The sequence below is a fragment of the Suricata suricatta genome, chromosome 6 (assembly GCF_006229205.1).
Source record: "Suricata suricatta isolate VVHF042 chromosome 6, meerkat_22Aug2017_6uvM2_HiC, whole genome shotgun sequence".
Lineage (NCBI taxonomy): Eukaryota > Metazoa > Chordata > Mammalia > Carnivora > Herpestidae > Suricata > Suricata suricatta.
The window spans coordinates 4895366-4917458 of NC_043705.1; the positions used below are offsets into that span (position 1 = coordinate 4895366).

The 22093-nt window shown below is 38.0% G+C and overlaps 1 long non-coding RNA gene across 1 annotated transcript in view; it reads right to left on the minus strand.

Annotated features, from left to right (window-relative positions):
* Positions 1-344: 344 nt before the first annotated feature.
* LOC115294640 overlaps positions 345-22093 on the minus strand; it is a 128438-nt gene continuing 106689 nt past the window's right edge. The window contains exon 4 of the long non-coding RNA XR_003910023.1: positions 345-446. This is a non-coding gene — a long non-coding RNA (uncharacterized LOC115294640). The remainder of the gene's footprint in view (positions 447-22093) is intronic.

Sequence of the window (22093 nt, forward strand, 5' to 3'; positions counted from 1 at the left end):
AAGAGATAGCCAAACACCAACTCACCTCTGTACACTTTATGTTCTTGACAAATAAATCAGAGGCTCCTGCCAAGTATGTATGGTCCCTTAGCACCAATTCATAATCCATCCTACGTGTCTACCATCGTACACAGCCCCCTGGCTCTGTTGTTCTATGGGAGCAAGAATATAGTCGCCTACCTACTAAATTGTTCTATGTTGTTGGAACATTCTGTTTCCAACTCAATGCTGAGTTAATACTACTCAAGTATAAGTTCATCCTTTTCAATAATCTTTCACATGAATACGTAGGAAATCTCATGCTGAAAGAAGGGCTAAGTACTTACAGTTTGTTGGCTCTCCTCCTCAACATTCATCTGAAATAAGAAATTTTCTTGGTTTTTGATGCTGGCCCATAAGAATGGTCTTCTTCTCTGTTGAATGTGGTAAGGAGGAGGAATAGAGACCTAAGGAAGTTTAAAAAAAAAAGCTAATAGATGACTTTCTACTAAAAACATGCAGATTACTATCTGCTACATCAGTCTCTCATCTCTTTTTCTCTAGATTTGTAACCACTGTCATAAATATCTATGTATACTATATAACTTTCAAGAGCTGATATAGACATCAAAATTTCTAAATGTCTCTTTATTAGTAACGTGTGTGCATATACATAGTAAAGCAGGCACTTAAATATGTTGAGGGGCACTGGGGTGGCTCAGTTGGTTAAGTGTCTGACTCTTGGTTTCAGCTGAGGTCATGATCTCACCTTTGTGAGTTAAAATCCCACATCAGGCTCTTCCCTGACAGTGCAGAGCTTGCTTGGGATTCTTTCTTTCTCTCCCTTTGTCTCTGTCCCTCTCCCCCAAACACAAAAAAAAAATAATAATAAATGAAATAAATAAACCCTAAAAAAAGAAAATAAAATGTTTTTATATCTCTGCCTATCTATGAAAATCAGAGCATCATTTAATACAACAGGAGTAGGGGCTGTGCTGACAGCTCAGAGCATGGAGCCTGCTTCGGATTCAATGTCTCTGCCCCTCCCCCACTCATACACTGTCTCTCAAAAATAAACAAACATTCTAACAATTAAAAAAAATCAAAAATAACTATAACAGGAGTAATATTCACCCATGACAGAATGGATGGATCTAAAGACTATAATGTGAGTGAAATAGTCATTCAGAGAAAGACAAATACTGTATGATTTCACTCATACATGTAATTTAAGAAAGAGAGTAAGTGAACAAAGGGAAAAAAACAGACAAACCAAGAAACAGACTCTGAATTATAGAGAACAGATGGTTACCTGAGGGAAGGTAGGAGGGGGTGACAGAGATGAAGGGGATTAAGAGAATACTTACTGTGATGAGCACTGAGTAACTTATAGAAGTGTTGAACCACTATATTGTACACCTGAAGTATAATACTGTATGTTAACCATACTGGAACTAAAATTTTTAAAAAATGTACAGCCAAACATACCAAAATAGATGGAGAAACTGAGTAGCAGATTTGAACATACTTTTCTAAGAAATGGGTATTATCAAGCTCATCACATTAACTGTGCCTTTACAGAGTACCCCCAATTTCCATCTACATATTTTTATATCTACCTATATAAATGCCTCTACATGTGATATCTAGAGGGGCCTCTGGGGTATTTCCTCCCACCACCATATTCAGTGGTTAAAATTGATGGAAGACTACAGAAAGTCAATCCAAGAAGGATGGTGAAGAATTTCTATCCTTCAGGATAAGGCCTCAGATTAGTTCAAACGGCAATTCTTCAAAGGGAACTGTTGAAAGAATTCATTATTGCCTTGTGACCAGTGGCAGAAAAAAAGATTGATAGAAGCTATTTACATGTTCTACTCCTATTGGTCTTCTACATATTTATTTTTATTATTATATTTCTCCTTTTGTCCATTTTTTCTGTTTTGGCATAGAAGATTGTGTTAGTTCAAGGCGTACATTATGATATATGTGTAGACTGCAAAATGATTACTGAAGTTGTGTTAACACCCCTCACCTTACGTGGTTACAATTTTTATTTCTTGTGATGACAATTCTTACATTCTACTCTTAACAACCTTCAAATATGTGATACAGTACTGTTGACTGCAGTCACCATGATGCACATTTCATCCCAAGAACTCATTTATCTTATAACTGGAAGTTCTTGCCCTTTGACCATTTTCACATGTTTTCCCCCCATACTGGGGGTCTTGGTGATAGTTAACTTCATAATCCAGTTCATACGTTTTACGTGGTCAAGACCTGAAGACTGAACAAGGGTTTGGCAATCGTCTACAGTTTAAAGCAGAAGATATTTGAGGCTGCCATTTTGGGGGAATCTTGACATGTGGAGTCAAGTTCACATTTCCCATCATGTCTCATAGAGGGCTGTGGCCAAATGATTAATTTTTCACAAAGTCAAAGGCAGCCAAAGCACCATGAGGGACACACACTGAGTATTCGGATAGAGAAAAGGAATTATGATCTTTACTCCACTCTTTTTTCTTTTTGAAGCCACTTTGAAGATGAACATGCAGCTCAAAAAAGCCTTTGAACTCAAAAACTCAAAACCTTTGAACCATGAAAGACAGCCTTGTGCTAAAGATGGCTTCACATAGGCATTGGCAAACCTTTTCCCTCAAGGGCTACAGAATAAGCTTTTTAAACTTTCTAATCTGTCCACATAGTCTCTGTTAAATTTATTCTGCCATTGTAGTGGGGGGTGTGGCTATCACAGACCATATATAAGTCAATGGACGTGGCTGTGCTCTAATAAAAGTTTACAAAAGCAGATGGTCATCTGGCTTTGGCCCAAAGACCATGGTTCATCGATATCTAGCCCAGCACCCAGAGAAAGGATTTAGATACTAAGACATCACGGAGCTTCCCACTATCCTAAGCTACTTTCCTCTGATCTTATGTATAAATGTTGAACTTATGACACACCTTTTTTTGGGAGGGGCGGGTCATTTCCTGTTTCCTATGGAGCTAGAGAGAAAGAGAAAGAAACGAAAGAGGACCTCTCTGGGCAAAAGGTGGTTTTGTCAGTTTTTACTTGCCTGAAGAAGGAGGGGGAGGAGAAGAAGGAAAAGACTAAGAGGTGGGTCATTCTTCTTTGTTTCTAATTGAATTCTTTTTCCCCCTTCTTTAATTCCAGGATAGTTAACACACAGTGCTATTTTAGTTTCCATAAATTACTCCATGCACATCAAGGGAAATGAGCTCTTCACCCCATCACCTACTCCACCCATCCCCCCACCCACATCGCTGCTGGTAACCATCTGTTTATTACCTATAGTTAAGAGTCTGATTTTTTTGTGTGTGAATTCCCTTCTGACGGGAACTAAGAAGAGGTTGTGTCCTTGATGGCATCTCTGAACCATTTAACCCAATCTACAACAACCTATTTCCAGACTTCTCAGTTCTGTGAGAAAATTCAATTTGTCTTGTTCAGGTCCCTGTCACGTTGTCTTTGTTGGTTGTGGTCAAAATTATTTCCCACTAGTAACAGTTTTCAAAGGTTACTGTTGTTTCAAATCTTTTCTGCTTATTGAAATACTGATTTCCATACCCTGCCCCAGACCTACAGAATTACAATCCACACTTCCAAAAGATCCCCAGGAGTTCCTACACAGATCTGGGGTTGAAATGAAGCATTTTAAGAAACTGATGAAGAAAATCTTCATAAATATTCTCTGCGGTTTTTCTGTGACCTTCATACCTAAATTCAATGTTGCTTCCTGCATGCAAAAGCCTTGGCACATGTTTTATTTCCTTTAGCCTCTTAAATAGGTTATTCCATGTTCTTTTTGATATAGCCTTGTTATCAGTCTAGTAATTTTATTTTTTAGGTCTGCATTCAAGTTAGTTTTCTGTGTGGACATTTGGGGATATTAGAACTTCTGCCATTGCCACATTGTCATCTCCCCCTTCTAATGTGCTTTTACCAACATTTTCATATTTATGTTTATATTCCTAGACCAAAAAGCTTACGTAACCATTTACATAGGATTTTAGCAATAAAGCTTAATTTATAAAGCATTACTTTGTAGCTGAATAAGCTATTGTCACCAGTATTACTAAAATATAAAAGTATTTTCCAAGTTTTCTAATAAGAAAATAGATTTTTTGGTAATGTTTATTTATTTTATTTCACAGAAGGAGAGAGAAGAGAGCATAAGCAAGGGGAGGGGCAATGACAGAGGGAGAAAGAGAATCCTAAGCAGGCTCTGCACTGACAGAAAGGAGCCTGACTTGGGTCTTGTTCTCACAAACTGAACAGTGAGATCATGACCTGTGAGATCATGACCTGAGCCAAAATCAAGAGGGAAACAACTGACCAAGTCACCGAGGCACCCAGGAGACAGCTTTAATTCTGGGGTCCCCGTTATGTTCTCTTTTGATGGACTTTTTCTCCACTCTATTTGAATCTTACAGATACACACAGACGTCTGTCCATTTTTACAACAAAGTACCTGTTAACAAATCATTTCATGTTCCTTAGTATTCTGATGATTTTAATACTTCTTACGAAAATCAAAATCTAAGAATTATTTTGAAATGATGTCTGAATGAAATAATACATAACTTAGATTTGATGTAATTTGCATACAAATTATGTTAGTGGGTTTTAATCTTTATAAAGAAGTACTTGAGCACTGTGTGTACGTGGCATTTCTTAGTACAATGTATTCAATTTTAGGGATAATGTGATATTCGCGGCAGCTCCAGGCTTTAAGCATACTTAGTAAAACCAACCATGCTGTTCTTCACTCTACCAGGTACACAGATTGCAGAATAAAAGAACAACCTCTAAGGGGACATTAGATGTATATTAACAGAGTATGGGAGAGGCATGTTTCCTGTTACAAAAGAGTTTTATTTTCTGATGCTGCAAATTACTGTACCAAAATAATCTATTTAATGTATTTGATTCCAGACTAACTATTTTGCATACGAATATTGTGGTGGATACATGGTATTTTCTACCCCACATCTACTCATGGTGAATAATGAGGTTTCAAACTGAAGCCAAGATAGAGCAGTCTCCCGATTTTTCATTGCTACTGTGAAAAATTATTATTATGTATGATAGACAGACATATATGCAGATATAGAGATAGAGATATAGAGAGAGGTAGAGAGAGGTAGACATAGACAGAGAAAGACAGAGAGAAAGGTAGAGATATATAGAGAGAGATAAAGATAGAGATAGAGACAGAGATGGATTGAGATAGAGATAGAAAGATAGATGATAGAGATAGAGATAAAGAGAGAGAGAGGGAGAGAGAAAGATAGACAGAGATAGTCAGAGATAAAGTTAGAGACAAATATAGACAGAGATAGACAGAGATAGAGACAGATATATAGATAGATATATGATATAGATGATACAGAGATATACGGACCCAATACACCAAAAAAGAAAAAGGGCTAAGACCCACAGGCTTATATAGTTTGAATGCTCATTCATGGTTCTTCCATTTTATGTATTAACTTAGCAAAAACAAAGACCAACAACCACAATTCACTAGCTCCTACAACCAAAACACACAGCAAAGCAAGGGTGGGCCTCTTGCAGAAATTAATTCAAAAGCTGTCAGGCTCCCTTTCACTGCTTCTCATCCCAGCTCACACAGACATGCTCCTTGTATTTTCTTCGACTATAGCTTGCTTTTCCCCCTCCCCATGGCAAAACACAGCTGTCCCGGGAGTTGTACATTTGCATTTTTAGAGCGTCACCATCACTGGGAAAAAGAAATTCCCACTCCCCCTAGAGTCAGCTGTGAATGGAGGAATGATAGAGGCGCCTGAGTTGACCCTGAATCAGGGTGACAGGGCATCCTGACTGATAACCTGTGCATCGTGGTCAACGCAGCTCATGAAGGTCTGTGGCTCTGGTCTGAGACACACAGCTGGAGGGCAGGTGCCATGTCCATAAAGAAAGGCACACGGTCATTGCTACAGGGTGAGTGGTATCCTCCCTTAAATACATATGCTGAAGTCCTAACACCCAGTACCTCACAATGGAACTGTATTTGAAGATACGGTCTTTCAAGTAGTCCCTAGGTTAACGTGAAGTCTGCAGAGTGGGTGCTAATCCCATGACCGGTGCCTTTATAAAAAGAGTAAATTAGGAGGCAGACATGTACTGAGGAGAGAAGACCATGTAAAGACACGGGGAGAAGATTGCCATGGAAAATGTCTCAGTAGGAACCCAAATCCCAACCCCTTCACTTTGGACTTCCGGCTTGCAGAACAGTAAGAAACTAAATGTCTCTCGGTTAAGACACCCAGTGTCCGAGAAGGCAGCCCAAGCAAACTAATACCATTGTTCAGAGAAGGGAAATCTGCTATTATAACCAACACACATTTTACGGTAAGAAATACCAATATTACTCCAAGAAATACCCATTAAAAGACTATTCACCTAATTTACGAACATACAGAAAATAATAAGACTTTTTAAGCTACTCACCCTAAGGAATAGTAGCGTCAGACTGACTCAGCATTGCATGAAATGGGGGTCCTACCCCACTCACTGTTCACCTATTTACATGTTATCTACCTTCTGTCAATTTTGTTTGTAAAAATACTCATTTTAATACAACAACTAGGTAAACAGCATTTCAGTCATCCTACCTCTGAGTCACTTTAGTGACTTAGTCTGGATCTAAGGAATTTTTCTGACAAGTTCTCTGCACATTCTACCTTTCTACTTTGCTCATGAAAACACCCTGCTGTCCTATTCAATGTGAACTTCTCTTCATTTCAATGTAAAACAAAAAACACATACCTGTATGAATTTAATGAATAGAGAGCACATATCCTGTGTTTTCAAGAATCATCTTTATTCAACCAAGGCCAAAGTACCACGTGATTAACAGAAAAGCATCAAGTCACATTAAAGCAAAAGAAAGAACAGAAAATACAGCTTGTTTGGTGTTTCAAGAAAAATATGCCACTTGATAAAAATTTACTTAACAGTTATATAAGTGTAAATCATTTTTTCTTTTGCTGTTATCATTTATTTTTATTTTTTTATATTTTGAGAAAGAGAGAGAGAGAGAGTCAGAGAATGAAAATGAGGATCCAGGGAAGAGGCAGAGAGAAAAAGAGAAAGAATCCCAAGCAGGCTCTGCACTAACAGAGGGCTGGATCCCATGAACTATGAGATCATGACCTGAGCTGAAAGAAGAGTCAGATGCTTAACAGACTGAGCCGCCATGGGGTACCAGGCAGTTAACTGTTTGACTCTTGGTTTTGGCTCAGGTCATGATCTCACAGTTTGTGAGTTCGAGGCCCACATTGGGTTCTGTGCTGACAGCATGGAGCCTGCCTATGGTTCTCTCCCCTTCTTTCTCTGCCCCTCCCCTGCTCACTCACCCTCTCTCTCTTAAAATAAACTTGAAAAACAGACTGAGCCCCCCACACTGAGCCCCAATTAATCCATTTAGATCATTATTTGAAATCCTCTGAGCAGAAAAAGTCTGCAACATCATTTTTTCCCAATAAACCTACAGATGAGCTGAAAACTAGTATCTCTGTGTGAGAAACATTGTCAAACTCTGAATATAAACAGGGAATCATTTCTCCTCTCTTGACTTCATACTATCCAAATCCTCGGCTATAGCGTGAAACTCAACAACCAATTTCAAATGGCATCTAGAACAATGAATGCTTCTTTCCCAACATAGTGAAGAATTACAATAAAAATAATTTATCTTCAACACCTTCCTACTCATGGACAAGTCACTTATGCTGAATCTGTTTAACTTTGCTCTTATAGTGTGATTTAATTTGGGGAAAATGGAGTGTAATAAAGGTCTTTTGTTCCCTAAAGATCTTTCCCTTAAAATCTTCACATGTCAAGGCACCTGGGTGCCCAGTAGGTTAAAGCACTGGACTCTTATTTTTTTACTCAGGTCATGACCTCATGGTTCCTTAGATCAATCTTCACGTTTGGCTTTGTGCTGTCGGTGCAAAGCCTGCTTGGGAGTCTCTCCCTCTCTCTCTCTGTCCCTCCCCAACTCGTGCTTATGTGTGTGTATGTGTATGTATATGCGTGTGTGTGTGTGTGTGTGTGTGTGTGTGTGTGTGAGAGAGAGAGAGAGAGACAGAGAGAGAGAGATGTGTGTACTCTCTCAAACGTTTTTAAAAGTTCACATGTATCAATAGATGTGTCTATACTTGAAGCCATCTTTGTATTCTAATGGAATCCCAGAAACGATTATCAGTACTTAAGCTGTTTTTCTGATTTAAGGAATCTATAAACATGTATACAATTCTTTGTAATACACACTTGGTAGCCAGGTTTTAATTCATAAAGGATCAACCCCCTTTATATTTTTAATCATTGTTTCTTTTTAAAAAATATCAGTAAAATTATAGTGAGAGAAGGTAAGATGATCATCACAACTTGTAGATTATATTCTCACTGCCATAATTTTAAATAATGAAAATACCTTCACAGATAGTTCCCAGATTCCCAGATAGGATGGTAGTATTTTCAGAACAAAAATCCTTGTTGTTTCTGATAAACTAACTATCAGGGGAAAGCTAGTAGTAATAGCATTTCATCCGATTTTTAAAAAATTAGGCATAAGCATGTCATAACGCCAGGCTGAGGGATTGGGTTTGAAAGGCAGAAAGCACCTAAAGGAAAATGACTGATCGTACCTGGGAGACACAGTAGGAAAGTTTTGCTTTATCTCTTTTGTATGGCATCGAACATTCCAATTCACATCAATCTGCCTGTAGACAGGCAAGGCAGGTCAAATTAAATCAGAATTTTAAGATCCAATTTGAGCAAATCTGGCTCATGTAGATAAAACCTCCAAGTTCCATCGTGCCAAATACACCATCTTAACCAATTTGCTTCCTTATCTTCCTTTGACATTTTATCAGGTGACATACCAAGAAACACTGATTTTCCTTGGAGAGTTTAATTCACATCTGGTATCTTTTAGAAAGCTTTTCTGACAGGAATAGCAATCATAATATGAAATCACTCTCTTTTAATCACCTCTTTAAATATCACATGATTTACATGCATACAAATTAAAGTTCTGGAAAGAATATGTCAAAGTGACTTCAAGGCTGATAGAGGTGAATCCCTTCCCAAGGCCTCAAAAGAGATTTTGTGACCAGACACATACATTCAACTTTGTTTATAGCACATGGACTGACAGCTGATTGCCCCTGGGAACGTGTAACCTAGTACAACAGTTACATGAATTTCTCGCAAAGGCGTATTTAAGAAACCGGGATTACTGAAGGAAATTCCCACGGGGAAGTTTAGGAATACTGGCCCCAGTAAGGCACAACTAGCTGATTTCATGCACTCTACCATTTTCTCTGTAAAATATCTTCATGGGAGCTGAAAATGTAATCCTTATTTTTTTTTTTTTTTTTTACATTTCTGTGGTTATGAAAATTTATCAGGGAGATAGCAAGATCTACCCCTTCTGTCCATCCGTGTCCTCAAATCCACAAAACCCCTTTTAGGTACTCCTGACAACTCTCTCACCAATGGCTACTCTGGCCTCATTGCTACTCCCTTTGCCTAGAAGGGAAACTTATGGATACTGAGCCCGGCCACTAATAACAGAAGTAGAAAAATCCAGATGTAAGGGCTTATGGGAAATTTTATTTGAGCCCAGTTTACTTGGCTTGGGATGGGGTTAAGCCCCAATATCCCCCCTCACTTCGAAAATTGCAGACATACAACATGCACCATGTGGCTGACCACTCACGGCATTATTTCCTTTAGAAACTAGCATTCCCAGACTTCATGAGGTTCTGGTTAGTTTACCGTTAATAGAAATTTAGACAGAGAATGCTAAAGAGAACAGATACCTCCCACTTATTTCCATGATGGAGGACAGAATTGTCTGATGCTTCATTTTCAGTTATGGATCCTTCATATTTTCTGAGATCTTTGTCCAATTTCTTGACCTTCCTGTACCTCCATTTATTATGTAAAATATACATAAAATATTATCTACCTTATAGAATTACTCTGAAATGTGCACATGTAACTCATTTAGAATAGTCTCTAGCACATTTAGATGCTAAAAATCTAAATGACTGTTAAGTTATTAGGATGTGCAGAAGATACTCAGGATATTAATTTGGATGCTAGAGTTTCCATATGGGGAATTGGATACATTTTTGAACACTGTGGTATGTGGGTTTTTGTTTTAGTGTATGACAAAGTATGGCCACCACCACTAAACATGAAGAAGCCAACAGTCATTTCTGATCTTCTGACACAATACAGAGATCAACAGGGGTGCCTGGGTAGCTCAGTAGGATAACGGACTCTTGATTTTAGCTCACGTCATGATCTCAAGGTCATGAGATCTAGCCCTGTGTTGGGCTTTTCACTGGGTGTAAAGTCTGCTTGGGATTCTCTCTCTCCTTCTGTCCTTCCCCCCCTTGCTCCTGTGTGTTCTCTCTCATAAATCCACACATACACCAACAATTAATAGGAAATAATTCCTTTTAATGAGAGCGTGGGTAGGAAACCCAGGCACCCCAGCCCAGCAACAATAACCAAATCCAGCGGCCTTATCTAAAAAGCAACATGTTCATTAAGACTACTATTCAGTTTCTATTTTCTCAGAATGAATTTAAATTTTGCCTTTCTCCCACTTTAATGAATCTTCTAGGATGTATGCATATTTTAACTTGACCCCACCAGCAACTTCAAAACAACAAATTAAGTTTGATTTCATGAAACAGACCTGGGGAGCCTCCTTTGCAACCACTTTGACTATATTCTGTTGTGTCTCGTGAGTCCTTAGGTTCTGTTTCAGACAAAGCAGTTTCACCAGGGGACGTAAGTGACAATGGAATATGCTACGGAGAGAAATCCTCTGTGGAACATTACCTCTGAGGAGGTTGCTATTTTAACCTGTGAATTTCAGGGGGACAAACTCAGCCCACACTACCTTTAAGCTAAACATCCAATGTCTTTAATAGATAACAGAGCTATTCAATTGATTTGCTTCTTCTCAAGTCTGTATCTTTCAATAGATTTACCATGACCTCTAATTTCTGTTGGCATGCTTTCTACTATTCTATTATTGTTTTTAAGTTGGTGAGGTGTGTTGGTATCTCTTTTATTCTTGCTATTGATTTTTTTCTATACTGGTTTAGAGTTTATGCAGTTTATTGTTCTTTTGAATAAATCAGACTTCGGCTTTGTTATTTTTTTCAATTGTTTGCCTGTGTTTCTCTTTTATTATGTTCAGTATTTCAAGTTTGTGGACATACTTGGGCTTTGTGTTACTGCAATATTCCCAGCTTCCTGGTGGAATCATTTTAAATCTTTTTTTTTTCCCTTTCTATTATAAACATTCAATGCTATCGAGTTCCATCTAAACAAAGTTTCGCTCTGATTCATGCTGATATGGTTTATTTTCCTTTTACTCAATTGGAATTTACTTTCCGATTTTGATTCTTTAACCAACATGTTACATGAAGCATTTCCTTATACTTTATAACTTTACTTTTACTAATACACATGGCAAAGTACTCTGTTCTCACTTCACATAATACCAGGAACAAATTTTCTTCTTTGGTTTAACTTTGCACCTCATTATTTATCCACAATGTTAAATGAACAGAGTTATGGAGGAATTTAAAAATCATTTAAGGATAAGCAAGTTTTTATATATTTCTTCTTTTTTTTTAATGCTTGAGAGAGCACAAACATGAGCAGAGAGAGGGCCAGAAATAGAGGGAGATTCCCAAGTAGGCTCCACACTGCCAATGCAAAGCCCAATATGAAGCCGGATCCTACTAACTATGAGATCATGACCTGAGCTGAAATCATGAGTCAGATGCTTAACCAACTGAGCCACTCAGGTGCCCCTATATGTTTCTATTTAAAACGTGTCCATCCCACACATGGATTCCTTTTTTATTCAACTCTCAGTACAATGATCTAGTGTTACTATTAGTTTTAAATTATTAAAATACATCCATTGTGCTTTAAGACTTAGCCTAGTTTCTTTCAAAACTCCAATCTCAAATTTTATTTATTTTTATTTTTTTAAACATGTATTTACTTTTGAGAGACACAGAGATAAAGCACAAGTGAGGGAGGGGCACAGAGAGAAGACACAGAATCCGGAGCAGGCTCTAGGCTGTCAGCACAGAGTCCTATACGGGGCTCGAACCCATGAACTGCGAGGTCATGACATGAGCTGAAGTTGACGCTCAACCAACTGAGACACCCAGGCTTCCCCAATCTCAAATTTTATATAAATCTTTCTTTACGTGTATTCTCTATCAGAGAGTGACTTTCTCTGTAAGAGTTTTTGAGGATAAAGAGGGCAAATACAGTTGTGTCCTTACATTACTCAGTGTGGTTAACAGTTTGCCTCACCACCCTCGTCCCCCACCCCAAACAAGCCCTATCTGGTTTGTCTGTTGCAATTATCCTTGTTCTTGGACTGTGGGATTCATGAGATGCAGGCCATGCTCTGCCTCACTAGCAGATACAAAACCATGAGGCAGTTCACTTTGGCCATCATGTTTCTTCCCAACCATAGCCACTATTTAGGGCTGTTCTCCAATTCTACAGTTACCTTATATTCTGCCAATGCACACTGTGCTTCGTGTCCCATTACAGGGTCATCACTTCAATATCATGGCCTCCATCTTAAGGCAGTAATGCATTCAGGCATTTTTGGAATCTTTATTTTTAATCTTTGGAAAGCAGATCCGTTTTTGTATATCCCTGTAACACAGTCACTGATTCATCTATGAATAACCAAAACTCCCATCTTCTATGGGGCCCCAGACTTTAAAAGGGATTCTTTTGGAACCCAACTATCTCAACTCTCATTATGAAGATAACAACTCATGGTAGCAGTACAAGGCTACACCTAGCACAGCTAGGACTTCCATCATAGGAGGAAATGAACGTTGGGAAGGACGGCTCTCACACTGCGGATTATGACTTGTAGAGAAGTCAGCCACGAGAACTGGCAGGTATCTGAAGTTTAAAGTTCTTGGTGTTTGGACTAGGAAACAAAGGCACACCACCAACGCACACACACACAGTTCAGTCTTTCACCAAGTCTGCCGTATTTCTTAATACCTCATCAGTTATAAATGCCAAGGCAGCAAAAATAATCTCAGACTACTAGGATATCCAGCCAAGAGTCCCATTATATACTCTCAGGACATAGGACATGTCCAAAAGTAAGGGGGAAAAAAAACCCATGTCACAGTTATTAGATGAACTATTAGATATGTTAAGAATGAGCCTGACACGTCAACACTTTGTCTGAATCTCCCATTTCATGAGCCAATAGAGCCTATTTCTAAGAAATACTTCACTTTCTACTGAGCTTTGGAGAGAAGAATTGTGCTTATAATCCCTACACTTCCGTAGAATGTGTGGGTCTAAAAAATATTGTTTTCTAACCCAGTTAATGAGTAATCTCTTTGGGAAAAGGAATAAAAAAAATAATCTAGTTGAAGCCAAACTTAATGGGGTATTTCTGGTACTCATATTTTTAGCCATGCGTGGAACACAGTTAGCCAAGTCTTACTGGGATCTTTTTCACTATCAGCCAAACATCTCTGCACTTCAAGCACTTTTAAAAGGAAAAATTAATTCTAATTTTAAACTATATTATTTCAATTCACATGTTCCTTTATCCTCACTCTTGCTTTTTTCCACATTTAACAAAATTCAACATGTCCTTATTATAAAAAGCTTTAAAATGTGGGATACAAGGTACATACATCAACATAATTAAGGACATGTATGCCAAGACCACAGCAAGATCACTCTTGACTCTCAAGTGCTAAAAGCCTTCCCTCTGAGGTCAAGAGAAAAATAAGGATGCCCATTTTCACTATTCTTCAACACGGCACATGAAGTCCTAGCCAGAGCAATCAGGCAAGAGGGAAAAAAAAAACCCATCCAAATTTTGTGATGTAATCTTATATAGAGAAATTCCCAAAGACTCTACCAAAAAGCTGATAGAATTAATGACCTAATGCCATAAAAGTGCAAGATACAGGATCAAAAAACCTATCCGTTTCATTTCCGAGTGCTGACAATGAAAAATCTAAGGAAGAAAATATTCGTATTCATAGTAGCATCAAAAACAGTAAACTACTGTAGTGCCTGGGTGGTTCAGTGGACTGGGCATCTGGCTTCCGCTCAGGTCATGATCTCATGGTCTGTGAATTTGAGCCCCGCATTGGGCCCTGTGCTGACAGCGCACAGCCTAGAGCCTGCTTCAGATTCTGCATCTCCCTCTCCCTCTGTCCCTCCCCTGCTCATGCTCTCTCTCTCTCCCTCAAATATAAAGATTATTAAAAAAATAGATCAAAAGTGGCCAGAGGATCCAAATACACATTTTCCCCACAGAAGACAGATGGTCAACAGATGCAGAATAGGTTCTCAATGCTGCTGATAATCAAGAAAATGTAAATCAAATTACAATGAGAGGTCACCTGATACCTGTTAAAAATGCCATTATCAGGTCACTTGGCTCGCTCAGCTGGAAGGGCACGCAACTCTTGATCTTGGGGTGGTGAGCTCAGGCCCCATGTTGAGTCTAGAGATTACTTAAGTAAACAGAATTTTTAAAAAGGCCATTATTAGAGTGCCTGGGTGGCTCAGTCGTTAGAGTGTCCGGCTTCAGCTCAGGTCATGATCTCATGGTTCGTGGGTTCGAGCCCTGCGTCAGGCTCTCTGCTGACAGCTCAGAGCCCAAAGCCTGCTTCAGATTGTGTGTCTCCTCTCTCTGACCCTCCCCTGCTCACACTGTCCCTCTGTTTCTCAAAAATAAATAAAAAACATTAAAAAAAGTTTTAAGAAAGGCCATTATCAAAAAGACAAAACACTAAGAAGTGTTCATGAGGATGTATAGAAAATGAAACCTTTGTGCACTGTTGCTGTGAATGTTAATTGGTGTGGCCAATATGGCAAACACCAGGGCAGCTGTTCACAAAATGAAACATGTGATGAACAATTCCAATTCTGGGTATCTATCCAAAGAGAATGAAAACACCAACCCCAAAACATATAATATAACCCCATGTTCATTTTGCCATCATTTAAAACAGCCAAGATATGCAAACAAACTTTACCAAGAAATGAATGGAAAAAGAAAATGTGCATCTCTCTATATACTATATACACATACAGACCCATGGACAACAGAGTATTATTCAGCAGTGAGAAAGAATTTTCAACAGATGGATGGACTTTGAGTACTTTAAGTGGAGACAGAAAGAAGCAAATACCTTAAGATCTCGCATATACGTGTAATCTTAAAAACAAAGCAAAAACACAAACAATAGCAAACTGAATTCATACATACAGAGAACAGTTTGGTGGTTACCAGAAACAGGTCATAGAAAATGCGCAAAAGGGTTGAAAACTAGAAACTTTCAGGGATAAGTCATGTGGATATAATATATAAGACATTGACTACAGCTAATATGTACTGCATATCTGAAAGCTGAGGATGAATCAGATATTGACTCAAATTACTGTAATCATTGTGCATTATATATAAACTCCGAATCATTATGTTGTAAATCTGAAACTCAAATGTTGTGTATTAATTGTATCTCAATAAAAATTAGCACAATAGAGATGGTATAAGATATCCATGGATTATCATTTTTTCTTTTTAATGCTTATTTTTGAGAGGGGGAGGGAGAGAGGGAAAAGGGGAGGGAGGGAGGGAGGGAGGGAGAGAGAGAGAGAGAGAGAGAGAGAGAGAGAGAGAGAGAGAGAGAGAGAGATGGAACTAGAGAGAGGAGCACAGAGAAAGAGGGAGACACAGAACTTAAAGCAGGCTCCAGGCTCTGCCTGTCAGCACAGAGCCCAATGCAGATCTCAAACCCAAGAGCCATATTATCATGACCTGAGGTGAAGCCTAATGCTTATCTGACAGGGCCACCCAGGTGCCCTAATTAGAATTTCTGTTCTTCCAAACATTAGCTTATTACCAAGAACAAGTTATATCAACTCTCAGAACCACAAATTGATTTTTAAATAAATATAGTCACATGCATATTTTTCTAACTTATTACAGAAAGAAATCCTTAAATGGTAGCTATTATTTTTAATAAACCTCTAATCAATAACTAGCGTTTAGGTATTCTCAGTTCTTTCACGAAGAGCCACAAATGAGAACATTAAAGTGATCAGTAATTTTCTTAGAAGAGTTCATCAGTTATAAGATCTCAGAATGGAGAAAAACTGATAGATTATTATAAATAAAATGAGGATCAAAGAGTCACAGAATTTAAATAAGTTGATCGCAAAACTAAGCCTCCTGCTTCATTAGAGGTCACCCTTTCCTTAAGGGTTACATTCTTAAATTGTGCAGTGTAACCTATCAAAAGTCTCTAAGGTTGCAATAAATTCTGGTCATGAAAACACTTTTTGATTGATTTTCAAGGGACTCACCTGAGAAATCTGCATGAGTCTAAGAACTCAACCAAATTCTATGAAACCAATTCACCTTAGCAATAACGCCTGCCAAAAACATACACTTCTCTCAGTCTTCAAATTTAACTCAATATAAGAACGTTAATTTGAAAAAAAAAAAAAAAAGCTGATAAATTTATGAAAGGTCTACATTATCAGACTTCCAACAGTGTAGGTCAATACTTGCCCAAGATGAACAGAGACCATATGCATATTTTATAGATAAAATATTAGTAACAGAAAAATTAGCAAAAATGGTCCTGGTTTTAGCCACATTTAAGAGAAGGAACGGCCCAGTTTCTTCTCAAGATCACTCTTTAGTCAAAGGTTCTCTCTCCTTTTATATAATTAGAAAAGTATTATGAATAATTATGTCCCTAAGCTCCCATTATGTTCTGAAAATTAGAATTAGATCAGGTGGTTAGCCACTTACCAAACATTCTAACAAATGTGCCCAGAAATCTTGAAAATGAAGAAAAAATTCATTAATTGGAAACCCATGTGTTTCAAGGAAGCAAGTCTATTCTTTTAGAGCTACATATGCCCAAAAGAAATAGAATTCCACAAGAGGCAGAATGTTGAATTTAATTGATAACATATGCACTATACTAAAAAGTTATAAATGAGTAACCGTTTGAGAGCACACTTCAGTCTGAAGTATAGACTCTTTGAAATGACTTCTTTCTTAAGTGCTTTAATGTAGTTCCTTTTCCTTATTCCTTGACACTGTAAAATGACCTCTTATCATTTCAAAGCCCATCTGATTGAGCCTATTATTTTAATTGGTGACTCCACTGAACTGAGCAGAAAAGCAAGGCAGCATACTAAGACTGATCAGTTAAAGCAAGTAAAATTCATCACTTTTAGATTTTTTTTGACAATCTTGGAGAAAAGAAAATGTATTTTACTTTGTGGAAGAGATAATCTAGTGTCGGGCAAAAAGATGTGCAAATATGAAGATGTCACCAACTCACCTGTCCTAATCGATCCAATTTCCCAAAGCACTCCATTATTTATCAAAGTGTAGGTCGCCTACCGGGGAAAGGGAGGTGGTCAAATCTGAAAATCCAAACTTCTGAGAATTAAAGGTGTATGTTCCTAGCATAGTTCACTGTGGCACTGATTTATAATTCTACCTTATTTAGACTCACAAGTACAACTTATTTGCAGCTAATTATTTAGGTCAGCAAATAGAGCTGGTCTCAAGCTGGACTCATACATACACTTTTTGTCAAAAAAGGCAAAACCAAGACAGATGTCTTAATGCTTAGGCTCACACAGGCACATTACCACTTGTGCCAGACTCTGTCTATCAAAGAAAATCTCAAGGACAATACAAATTAAAGGGATAGAAAAACAGTCTTTACACCGTGGCAAGACCATCTATACATTGATTTCATGGAAAGTGACAAGGAGAAGAATAATCAAGGTCATTTTGGCAAACAGCATACCACAAATAGTTTTTACCAAGTGAATCAACACATGTCAAAAATTTTTTGTCCCATAGAATATTTTTTTTAAAAAAACACTCAACTTTCCTTGATATCAACATCTCACTGTGAGCTTCTTAATCATCATTCTCAAAATTCCTATGAACATAAATATATTTTTATCCATTCTGATTCTGGGTAATACTGAGTAAGCATACTCCATCTGCTCTCAGCTACTGAATCCAATTAGAAAACCTGAAAGGACTGGGGAGAACAGCTGTGGGAAGACTATGAAAAGAAGGAGTAGCAGGTACATTGAGGAAAAAGACCCAATTTGAAGTAGCACTGAACTGTTAACACGGTTGGCGTTGTTCTCATCACCCGCAATGGTCGCTAGCCTGAACTCAATGACACAAACCACAGTGGGGACTGTGGCACACGCAGAGCTCTCCAAGGTATGAACTGGAAGAAACAAAAGGAACCCTTAATGCTCAGTAGGGTATGGAAGGAGACCTTTTTGGGGGGTCTATTTTCTTTCTACTGTTCTCTTATTGCACAGCTCAGCAGCCAATCTCCATGGAGGCGGCAGAAGCTAATAGAAACTACATGAGGCTCAACACTGAGGAGTGGAAACTTCCTTCTTTATTCAGTAAAACCACAGAAATAAGAGGCAAAGCCATTCCACATGGTTTTATTTTTCCTCACTTTCCCTTCTTCCTTTACTCCATATCAGACACAGACATAATCATACAACCATACAGCAGAGCAAGTTAATTAGTGCTCTAAGTTTTTGGCTGAATGACAAGGGTAATCTCATCAAAGAGTAAATTACAGGGAAGACTGCAAAGTGAATGAAATTCAGAAAAGAAACACTACACAGGCTTTTTTAAATAAATTCCTAGGGCTCACTCCACGCTGAACATGCATGATTTGTTCTTTTTCTTTTTTAATTTTCTAATGTTTGTTTATTGTTGAGAGAGAGAAAGAGAGTGCAAGTGGGGAAGAAGCAGAGAGAGAGAGAGAGAGAGAGAGAGAGAGAGAGAGAGAGAGAGAGAGAGGCAGGCAGGCACAGAATCTGAAGCAGGCTTCAGGCTATGAGCTGTCAGCACAAAGCCCGGTGCGGGCAAGAACTTGTGAGACCTGAGCTGAAGTTCGAAGCTTAACTGACTGAGTCACCAAGGTGCCCCGAGATTTGATTGTAATACGCTTATCAAAAACCTAGAAAACCGGACTAATAGAGAGACAATCATCCAGGTTCCAGGATGATCAGTTGGGCAGTACATGCATAGCATCAATTCGAAGAGCAATGCAAAGACTTGGAAAAATAAGCTAACAATGAAACTTAGAGCCAATAAAAGCACATTAGAACTTGTAGCCTGAACTTAACCATGTTCATTGCTTAGCAACACAAAAATAACACCATCCTCACTAGCAACTTGACAAGAGCCAGAGTTTCTTACCATCATACTAAAAATAACCAGGTTACAATTTATAATTATCTGGCGTACAAAGGAACATCATAAAAGTAAACTCACACCAAAATTACGCAGCCAATTATATGGTAGACTTTGAACTGACTCTTACAAACATGCTACAATAGGTGATTTTTCTTTTAAAAATAGAAAAATCAAAAAGGTCAAGAGAGAAGAAGATTAAGAAATAAATGGCAATTTTAGAGCTCAAAAATTTAATAAGGGAAGTCAAAATCTCACTGGAGGGTTTCTTAGTAGCAGAATGGTTGGAACAGAGAAAAGTCAATGAACTCTTGAAGATTATTTTCTGTTCATCTAAATAACAGAGAAAAAAAGATGGAAAAAAAATGCATAGAACTTCAGAGATTGTTAGACATTCCTAAGGACTCTCAAGTCCGTGTCCGAGGTATCCAAAAGGTATCCAAAAGTACCACACAAAGAGTGTGGTACTAAAAAGTATTTGAAGAAATACTGGATGAAAAATTCTCTAATTTAGTGAAAGACACAAATTTACAAATTTAAGGAATTCAGTGAGTTCAAATTGTAATATATTAAGTGGATCTTTCTCCAGAGCCATCATAATCAAACTGCTGAAAACAAAACACAGAGAAAAATATGGAAGCAGCGAGAAAACATATTAACAATAGCAAATAATCCAAAAGACAGTAGATTTCTTAGCAAAACCACAGTGACTAGAAGTGGCACATCTTATTTTCATTTATGTTTAAATAAAATTTATATATATTTAAGGGGTACAACATGATGACTTTATATACCACATATTATATATAAATAATTAACTACCAACAAGCTAACATATTTCCTTAGTCATTCTGTGTAGGAGACTTTTAAAAAAAAAAAAAAAATGTTTATTGGGGGGGGTTGCACAGAGAGAGACAGAATATCCAAAACTGGCTCTGCACTGACAGCAGAGATGCTCATGTGGGGCTCGATCTTATGAGCCCCATGTTAGACACTTAATCAAATGAGCCACCCAGGTACCCCTATGTATGAGATACTTGTACCTGAAATCTACCTTCTTGAATATTTCCAGTGCTCAACACATTATAATTAAATGTGTTATATAAATAATTATATATGTGTGTATATTAGATCTCTAGACCTATCCTGTGCTCTGTACCCTTTTATCAACATCTCCCCACTTCTACCTCCTCTGGCCATAAGCCCCTGGGAACCACTATTCTACTCTATTTCTTTGAGTTGCCTTTTTGTTCCTTTAGATTCTACACCTAGTTGTCTTTCTCTCTCTAGCTTATTTCACTCAGCATCATGTTTTCCATGACCAGTGACTTAAGTGCCATATTTTCAAAATACTAAATAAAGTCTGTCGACCTAGAATTCTGAACCCAGGGACAATATTCATAAATAATGAAGTTAAAGTGACAACATTTTTTGATCAAGAAAATGAAGAAAATCATAGCCAAAAGATGTGATCTTAAAGAACTACTAAGGAAAAGTCTTAATATAGAAGGAAATGATTTCAGAAGGAAACTTAAAAAATAAGAAGGAAAGCTAGAGAATTGTAAATTAGCTATTCTCTGAAGTCTTCAAAACAGCTTTGACATTTGCAACAGTGAAGCCATTGCTTAAGAGGATTTTTTTTTCCTCTTTGGAAAAACATTCTATGCTCTGAGATTAGAAGAACACATAGTTCAAAGGTCTATACTACCCCAAGAAAACTACACATTAATGCTACACCTATCAAAATACCACCAGTAATTTTTTACGGAGCTAGAAGAAAATTTTGAAATTTGCATGGAACTACAAAAGCAAAAAAAGCAAAGTGGGAGGCATCACAATCTCTATCTTCCAGCTGTATTATAAAGCTGTAGTGATCAAAACAGTATGGCACTGGCACAAAACAGGCACAGATATCAACGGGGCAGAAAAGAAACCCAGCAATGGACCCATGACTGTGTGGTCAAGTCATCTTTGACAAAGCAGGAAAGAGTATACAATTGACAAAAGATAGTCTCTTCAATAAGTGGTGTTGGGAAAACTGGACAGTAACATGCAAACGAATGAAACTGGATCACTTTCTCACACTACACACAAAGATAAATTCAAAATGAATGAAAGACCTAACTGTGAGACGGAAAATCATCAAAATCTTAGAAGAGAACACAGGCAGCAACTTCTGTGACCTTGGCTGGAGCAACTCCTCGGTAGACATGTCACTGGAGGCAGAAAAACAAAACCAAAGACCAACTGTTGGGACATCATCAAGGTAAAAGTCTTCTGCACAAAGGAAACAATCAACAACATTAAAAGAAATTTTAAATAGATCAAGATGTAGCATTTAAGACAACAGAGTTAAAACAAGAAGGTGTCCGGTCCCTTGCCCCGGCCGGCGGGGTGGTAAATCCTTGCGGTCCGTTCCTGAGGGAGGGAGAGAGAAATAGGGCAGGAAGGGGAGCACAGAGAGTGAGGCAAGACAGGTGATTTCTGATCAAGCCCGTTTATTGAAAAAGGAATTAAACCTTTATAGGACTAGGGGTGGGAAACTGGCCCAGGTTGGTTGCCAGGTAACAGAGTCAAATGATTATTAGAAAAAGGGGAAACCGAAACTGAAACTCTGAACACAGCATCAAAAGAAGCGCCCAGACTTTTGTCTGCAATACTGGGCAGCGGAAGATTAGCGCTGCATAAACCCGAATGCGGTTTGATCTTTTGTTCATTTTGGCTTTTCT